Genomic DNA, 9,030 nt, shown 5'->3' with positions numbered 1-9,030 from the left:
AAGAGGCAACAAGAGACACTCCAACTCAGTGAGTAATAATAATAAATGCAGATTGAGCGATAAGAAATCACGTAAAAACACATCAACATACTATAAAGAAGCAGTATAAAGTCAGTAAAAGCAATGAAACAGTTAAACAAGTAAATGAAAAAGCAGCTAGAACAGATAAACATATAAAAATCCGCCCTTCGGACAATATCATGGAACAACACCAGCCCCTCGGGCTATATCTCATATCACAATGGGTACCCACACTCACTGGTGGTGTACAGACTCCAGGAGGGGCCCTTTACGGCCCAAGCGCAATATTAAGCCATCTCGTGACATAATCAGTAGGCTCTCGGCCTCATATCAAAAAGCCACCTCGTGGCGTACAATCTCAGGCCCTTGGCCTCATAATCATAAATCAATGTATCCTCACAACACAGGCCCTCGGCCTTACTCAGTTAGAATCTCATAAGCCATTCGGGCAACGGTAAAACATGATGCTCAGCCCAAATTATCATTTAAAATATCATTTAATGTGTTAAAACAAAGTTAACATGGCTGAGTTATGAAAACAGTAGAATATAGCATGACTGAGTACAAGTATAAAGTCAAAACAATGAGGAAATATCGGTAAAAATCCCCTAAGGGTCCAAATAGTTGGCATGAGGCCCAAATATGGCATTCAGCCCAAAACATGATGATAACAAATAGTTTTCAGTCAAATATGTGGTAAAACGGTCATATGGGATGGACTAAGTCACAATCCCCAACGCGTCACCTTAATATAGCACAATGATGTGCATATTAATGATCTGGGATTTCATACCCTTAGGACAACATTTACAATCATTACTCACCTCTACCCGGTCCAAATCTCTAGCTCGCAATGACTTTGCCCCTCGAATCAGCCTCCGAATGCTCCAAATCTAACCAAAATCAGTGCAAAACCATCAAAATATGCTAAGGGAACAAAGCCCACTCGAAAGAAATCAAATTACAACACAAATCCCGAAATTGGCCAAACCCGACCCCCGGGCCCAAATCTCAGATTCCGATAAAATTTACATCAATAGACTCCTTACCACTCCCCGAGTTCATTCATATCAAAAGCATCAAAATCCAACCGTAAACGACCCCTCAAATCCCCTCAAATCCCTCTTCAATCCTCTTCAAAAAGCTCCAAAATCGCACAAAAATGGTGGAAGTTAGCCCCAAAATCGCGGACCAAATAGCTATTTAAACATTCTGCCCAGGCATCCAATCCTTCTTCGCGAACGCGGATAACGCCTCGCGTTCGCGAAGCACAATCTGGCTTTGACCAAATTTCCTTTATCGCGATCGTGACTCCCAACTTGCGAACGCGAAGACCTATCTCCCTAACTCACCGCGAACGCGACTTCCCTTCTGCGAACGCGAAGAACAAATCAACCTGAACCTCAGCTGCTCAACTTCCTCTACGCGAACGTGGCATAACCTCGCGAACACGATGCACAACGACCTCAGCCCTTCGCGAATGCGGAACCTTCCTCACGAACGCAAAGGCTAAATCCTCAGCCTCACCCGCTAACCCTTCACGAATGCGAGGGCCTACTCGTGAACGCGAAGGTCAATTTTTCTGCAACACTTCAGCAGATTTTCTGCAATTCTCAACGTCTTGAAATGATCCGATAGACCACCCGAAACTCACCCGAGGCCCCCAGGACCTCAACCAAACATGCCAACATATCCCATAACATCATTCAAACTTGTTCCAATCTTCGGAACGCTCAAAACAACGTCCAAACACAAAATTCGCTTCGGATTCAAGCCTAAGAACTCCAAAATCCTCTAAATTACGCTTTTGATCAAAAAGTCTACCAAACCATGTCCGAATGACCTAAAATTTTGCACACACATCCCAAATGACACAACGGAACTACTGCAACTCCCGGAATTCCATTCCGACCCCTATATCAAAATCTCACCTATCAACCGGAAAACGCCAAAATTCCAATTTCGCCAATTCAAGCCTAAATCTACTACGGACCTCCAAAACACATTCTGATCACACTCCTAAGTCCCAAATCACCTCCCGAAGCTATCCGAACCATCAGAACTCACATCTAAGCCCTATAACACATAAGTCAACATCTGGTTGACTTTTCCAACTTAAGCTTCCTTAAAAGAGACTAAGTGTCTCAAACCTTCTCCGAACCCGAACCAACCAACTCGATCACATATAGGACTGATAAACAAAGCAATAAGAAGCAGAAATGGGGGAAACAGAGCAGTAACTCATGAGATGACTGGCCGGGTCATCACATCCCCCCTCTTAAACAAATATTCATCCTCGAACGAGTCAAGAAACATACCTGAAGCCTCAAACAGGATCCTCGAATGAGTCAAGATACATTCCTGAAGCCTCAAACAGGTGATGATATCTGCTCTGCATCTCCCGCTCGGTCTCCCAGGTAGCCTCCTCCATGAGTCGACCTCTCCAATGCACTTTCACTGAAGCTATATCCTTTGATCTCAACTTTCGAACATGTCGCTCCAAAATAGCTGTTGGCTCCACATCATAAGTCAAATCACCATCTAACTGCACCGTGATGATCTCTAGAACATGAGACGGATCCCCAATATACTTCCGGAGCATAGAAACATGAAATACCGGATGCACACTCGACAAGTTGGGTGGCAAAGCAAGCTCATAAGCCACCTCCCAATCCTTTGAAGCACCTAAAAAGGCCCAATGAACCGAGGACTCAATTTACCCTTCTTCTCAAATATCATAACACCCTTCATAGGCGAAACGTTCAACAGAACCTTCTCACCAACCATGTAGGACACATCTCGAACCTTCCTATCAGCATAACTCTTTTGTCTCGACTGCGCTGTACGAAGCCTCTCCTGAATTACCTTCACCTTTTCTAAAACATCCTGCACCAAGTCAATCCCCAATAGCCTAGCCTTACCCGGCTCAAACCATCCAACTGGAGATCTACACCGCCTCCCATACAAAGCTTCATATGGAGCCATCTGAATACTCGATTGGTAGCTGTTGTTATAAGCAAACTCTGCAAGTGGTAGAACGGATCCCATGACCCCCCCAAAATCAATGACACAAGCACGCAACATGTCCTCTAATATCTGAATAGTGTGCTCGAACTGCCCGTCCGTCTGAGGGTGAAAAGCTATGCTCAACTCAACTTGAGTACCCAACTCTCGCTGCACAGACCTCCAAAACTGCAAAGTAAACTGAGTGCCCCTATCTGAAATGATGGAAACTGGGACACCATGCATACGAACAATCTCCCGGATATAGATCTCTGCCAACCGCTCTGAAGAATAGATAGTACATACAGGAATGAAGTGCGCGAACTTGGTCAGCCGATCCACAATCACCCAAATAGAATCGAACTTCTTCAAAGTCTGTGGGAGCCCAACTACAAAGTCCATGGTGATCCACTCCCACTTTCACTCTGGAATATCCATCCGCTGAAGCAAGCCACCTGGTCTCTGATGCTCATATTTCACATGCTGACAATTGAGACACTGAGCTACAAATCCCACAATATCTTTCTTCATTCTCCTCCACCAATAATGCTGCCTCAAATACTGATACATCTTCGTGGCACCCAGATGAATAGAATACCGCGAGCTATGGGCCTCCTCCAGAATCAACTCCCGAAGCCCATCCATATTGGGCACACATATCCGGCGCTACATCCTCAACATCCCATCATCACCAATAGTCACATCTCTGGCATCACCGTGCTGAACTTTGTCCTTAAGGACAAGCAAATAAGGATCATCATACTGTCGCTCTCTGATGCGGTCATATAATGAAGACCGAGAAATCACACAAGCCAATACCTGACTAGGCTCCAAAATATCTAACCTCACAAACCGATTGGCCAAGGCCTGAACATCAACTGCAAGAGGTCTCTCCCCAACTGGAATATATGCCAAACTCCCCATACTCACTGCCTTTCGACTCAAAGCATTGGCCACCACATTGGCCTTCCCCGGATGGTACAAGATAGTAATATCTTAAATCCTTTAGCAACTCCAACCACCTCCACTACCTCAAATTGAGATCCTTCTGGTTGAACAAGTGCTGGAGGCTACGATGATCAGTAAACACCTCACAAGACACACCATACAAATAATGCCTTCAAATCTTCAACGCGTGCACAATGGCAGCCAACTCCAAATCATGAACGGGGTAGTTCTTCTCATGGGGCTTCAACTGGCGAGAACCATAAGTAATAACTTTACCCTACTGCATCAATACGCACCCGATACAAACTCTCGAAGCATCACAATACACATTATATGAACCTGAAGCTGATGGCAAAACTAACACTAGAGCTGTGGTCAAGGCTGTCTTAAGCTTCTGAAAGCTCTCCTCACACTCATTCAACCATACAAATGAAGCACCCTTCCGAGTCAACTTGGTCAAGGGCGATGCGATAGATGAAAATCCCTGAACAAACCAGCGATAATAACCCGCCAAACCAAGAAAGCTGCGAATCTCTATCGCTGAGGACGATCTGGGCCAACTCTGAACCGCCTCTATCTTCTTAGGATCAACCTGAATACCCTCGCTGGAACCACGTGCCCAGAGAAAGCCACTGAACTGAGCCAAAACTCACACTTGGAGAACTTTGCATAAAGCTTCTCCTCCCTCAATATCTGCAACACAACTCTCAAATACTCCGCGTGCTCCTCCTGACTACATGAATATACCAGAATATCATCAATAAAAACTATGACAAATGAGTCGAGATAAGGCCGGAACACGCTGTTTATCAAATGCATGAATGCTGCTAGGGCATTGGTCATCCCGAAAGACATCACCAAGAACTCATAATGACCATATCGGGTCCTAAAAGCTGTCTTAATAATATCTGAGACCCTAATCTTTAACTGGTGATAACCTGAACGGAGATCAATCTTGGAGAACACTCTTGCTCCTTGAAGGTGCTCAAATAAATCATCAATGCGAGGCAAAAGATACTTGTTCTTAACTGTTACTTTGTTTAACTGCCTATAATCAATGCACATCTTCATAGTGCCATCCTTCTTCTTCACAAATAGAATCGGCGCACTCCAAGGTGACACACTAGGCCGAATGAACCTCTTATCAAGGAGTTCTTGAAATTGCTCCTTTAACTCCTTCAACTCCGCTAGTGTCATACGATACGGAGGAATAGAAATGGGTTGAGTGCCCGATACCAGGTCAATACCAAAATCAACATTGGGAGTCTTTGCACCGACATCCCTTAAAAAGGCTAGATACGAAAGACAACCCTTCCCAACCATATGTTGGGCCTTCAAGAATGAGATTATCCTACTGGGAACATAATCAGTCAAACCTCGCCACTCGATCCATGGCACACCCGGTATAGCCAATGTCACTGTCTTAGCATGATAGTCCAGAATAGCATGACACAGAGATAGCCAATCCATGCCCAAAATGACATCAAAATCCACCATACATAATAGTAAAAGATCCACTCGGGTCTCCAGACCCCCAATAGTAACCACACACGATCGGTACACACGATTTACAACAACAGTATCGCCCACCGGAGTAGATGCATGAACAGGTGAAACAAGAGACTCACGGGGCATATCCAAATAACGAGCAAAGTATGATGATACATAAGAAAAGGTGGAACCGAGATCAAATAATACAGAAGCATCTCTGTGGCAGATTGAGACAATACTTGTAATAAGAACATCAGAAGCAATAATATCGGGTCTAGCTAAAGTGCATAGAAACGGGCCTGACCGCCACCTGATCGACCTCCCCCTCTAGGGTGACCCTCAGTTGACTGACCTCTACCCCTAGCTAGCTGGGCGGGTGGTGGTGAAGTAACTGGTGCTGAAGCCGATGGGTGACTCCTATGCTGAGATGAACCCGCAAGGTGATGAGGACACTACCTCCATATATGACCCATCTCTCCATACTTATAGCAACTCCCGGGTGCTGGAGATAGGGATTAAAGGGAATCCCTAGCACCTGAATGACTAGCAGATGCACCTGGCATAGAAGAGCCCTGAACAGAGAGAGCACAGGATGAGCTCTGAGCTGGAAGGGCACTAAGTGATGACTGGCCCTGATGAGAACTGTGAGAACCATGACCCGATGATGCCCCACAATAACCTGGGCAAGTTGGCTGGGCATGCCTGAATGGACGGCCTCTACCATGCTGAAACTGACCTTTCGAAGGAGCACCACCATAACTACCAAATCCTCGAGGCCTCTTGGACTTCCTCTCATCTTGCTCCTAGCGAAGAACTGACTCAATCTCACGAGCAATGTCCACAACCTCCTTAAAAGTAGCACCAGACACCCTCTCCCTAGTCATGAGAATACGAAGTTGATAAGTGAGACCATCCACAAACCTCCTAATCCTCTTTTTATCTGTCAGAACCAACCAAATAGTGTGACGAGCTAACTCGGAGAACCTTATCTCATACTGCGTCATAGTCATCTCTCCCTGACGCAACCACTCAAACTGCCTGTGTAGCTCCTCTCGGTGAGACTGTAGCACATACTTCTCCAGAAATAGAACGGAGAACTGCTGCTAGGTAAGGGGTGCTGCACTAACAGGCCTACGCCTCTCATATGCCTCCCACCAAGTGAAGGCAGCTCCCGAAAACTGAAAAGTAGTGAAAGCAACCCCGTTGGTCTCCAAAATACCCGCTGTGCGAAAAATCCTCTGACACTTATCCAAGAAACCCTGGGCATCCTCGCCCTCTACACCACTGAAAGTCGGAGGCTGAAGTCTACCAAACCTCTCCAACCTACGCTGCTCATCCTCGGGCATGGTAGGAGCTACATAGTCCTAAGCAGCTACAACCGGCAGGGCTGGATGTGCCTACGGTGTCTGATCTCCCTGCACGACCTGCTTAGGTGTGCGAGCGGCAGGAGTCTGAGTGCCTCCTCGGGCCTGAGAAGTAGCTGCGACTCTAGTAACTGAGACCGCCTGAGCTAGGCCAGTGCAAACTGATAGAATCTGAGCCAGGGCCTCCTGAAGACCCGGAATCACAATGGGCACAGCTGGTGCCTGAGCTGGTGCTGCTGGAGCTGCCACAACTGGGACCTGATCCTGAACAGGGGCATCTGGTGGATCTACAGGTACTGCCCTAGCTGCTGTGCGGGCTATACCCCTACCCCTATCGCGACCACAACCGCGTCCTCAGCCTCTAGTGTCCACAACTGGTGGTATTGGTGGTCGTCCATCCTATACGGTAGTGCATGTCCTCTACATCTGTGAGAGAATACAATAACAAAAGTTTAGTACTCGGATCAACCGATTCGCACGACAAGAATTTCAAGAATATGAAGTTTTTCCTAAAGGTTTTGCAGCCTCTCGAGGATAAATACACACGTCTCCATACCGATCTGCAAGACTCTACTAAACTTGCTCATGACTCGTGAGACCTATGTAACCTAGGCTCTGATACCAACTTGTCACGACCCTAAACTTGGACCCAGTCGTGATGGCGCCTCTCGTGAAGACAAGGCCAGCCGACACACTCCCAATTCATTTTATGTAATTAAATAATAAAACTATATCTTTAATATAATAAGAATAATCCCAAAATAAGGTGGATAATAGAGTTTGCGGAATAGACATAGCCCGACATCAAGGTGTCACCAGTCATGAGCATCTATCATAAAAACTACAAGTCTGAAAGAGTCTACACAACTATTACATAACTGAAATAGGACAAAATAAGATAGAGGAAGAAGTACTGGTATGCGAACACCGAGCAGCTACCTAGTGAATCTCCTAAATCTGCTGGAAAACTCTCAACCCTCGCAAGCAGGACCTGATGCGCCTGAATCTGCACACGGGGTGTAGGGAGTAAAGTGAGTACTCCAACTCAGTGAGTAATAATAAGAAATGCAGATTGAGCAATAAGAAATCACGTAAAAACACATCAAAATACTATAAAGAAGCAGTATAAAGTCAGTAAAAGCAATGAAACAGTTAAACAATTAAATGAAAAAGTAGCTAGAACAGATAAACACATAAAAATCTGCCCCTCGAGCACAATGTCAATAGAATCCGCCCCTCGGGCAATATCATGGAATAACACCAGCCCCTCGAGCTATATCTCATATCATAATGGGTATCCGCACTCTCTGGGGGTGTACAGACTCCGGGAGGGGCCCCTTACGGCTCAAGCACAATATCAAGCCATCTCGTGGCATAATCAGTATGCTCTCAGCCTCATATCATTAAGCCACCTCGTGGCATACAATCTCAGGCCCTCGGCCTCATAATCATAAATCAGTGTATCCTCACAACACAGGCCCTTGGCCTTACTAAGTCAGAATCTCATAAGCCACTCGGGCAATAGTAAAACATGATGCTCAGCCCAAATTATCATTTAAAATATCATTTAATGTGTTAAAACAATTTAAACATGTCTGAGTTATGAAAAAGTGAGGAAATATCGATAAAAATCCCCTAAGGGTCCAAATAGTTGGCACAAGGCCCAAATATGGCATTCAGCCCAAAACATGATGATAGCAAATAGTTTTCAGTCAAATACGTGGTAAAACAGTCATACGTGATGGACTAAACCACAATCCCCAACGGTGCACGACTCCACTCTCATCATCTAGCATGTGCGTCACCTTAATATAGCACAACGATGTGCAATTCGGGGTTTCATACCCTTAGGACAACATTTACAATCATTACTCACCTCTACCAGGTCCAAATTTCTAGCTCGTGATGCCTTTGCCCATTGAATCGGCCTCCAGATGCTCCAAATCTAATCAAAATCAGCGCAAAACCATCAAAATATGCTAAGGGAACAAAGCCCACTCGAAAGAAATCAAATTACAACACAAATCCCGAAATTGGCCAAACCCGACCCCCGGGCCCACATCTTGGATTCCGATAAAATTTACATCAATAGACTCTTTACCACTCCCCTAGTTCATTCATATCAAAAGCATCAAAATCTAACCACAAACGACCCCTCAAATCCTAAATTCTAGGCCTCCAATTACAAGCCCTAGTTCTTCAA

This window comes from Nicotiana sylvestris, chromosome 2, assembly GCF_000393655.2.
Source record: "Nicotiana sylvestris chromosome 2, ASM39365v2, whole genome shotgun sequence".
Classification (NCBI taxonomy): Eukaryota; Viridiplantae; Streptophyta; class Magnoliopsida; order Solanales; family Solanaceae; genus Nicotiana; species Nicotiana sylvestris.
This window is presented reverse-complemented; position numbering follows the sequence as displayed.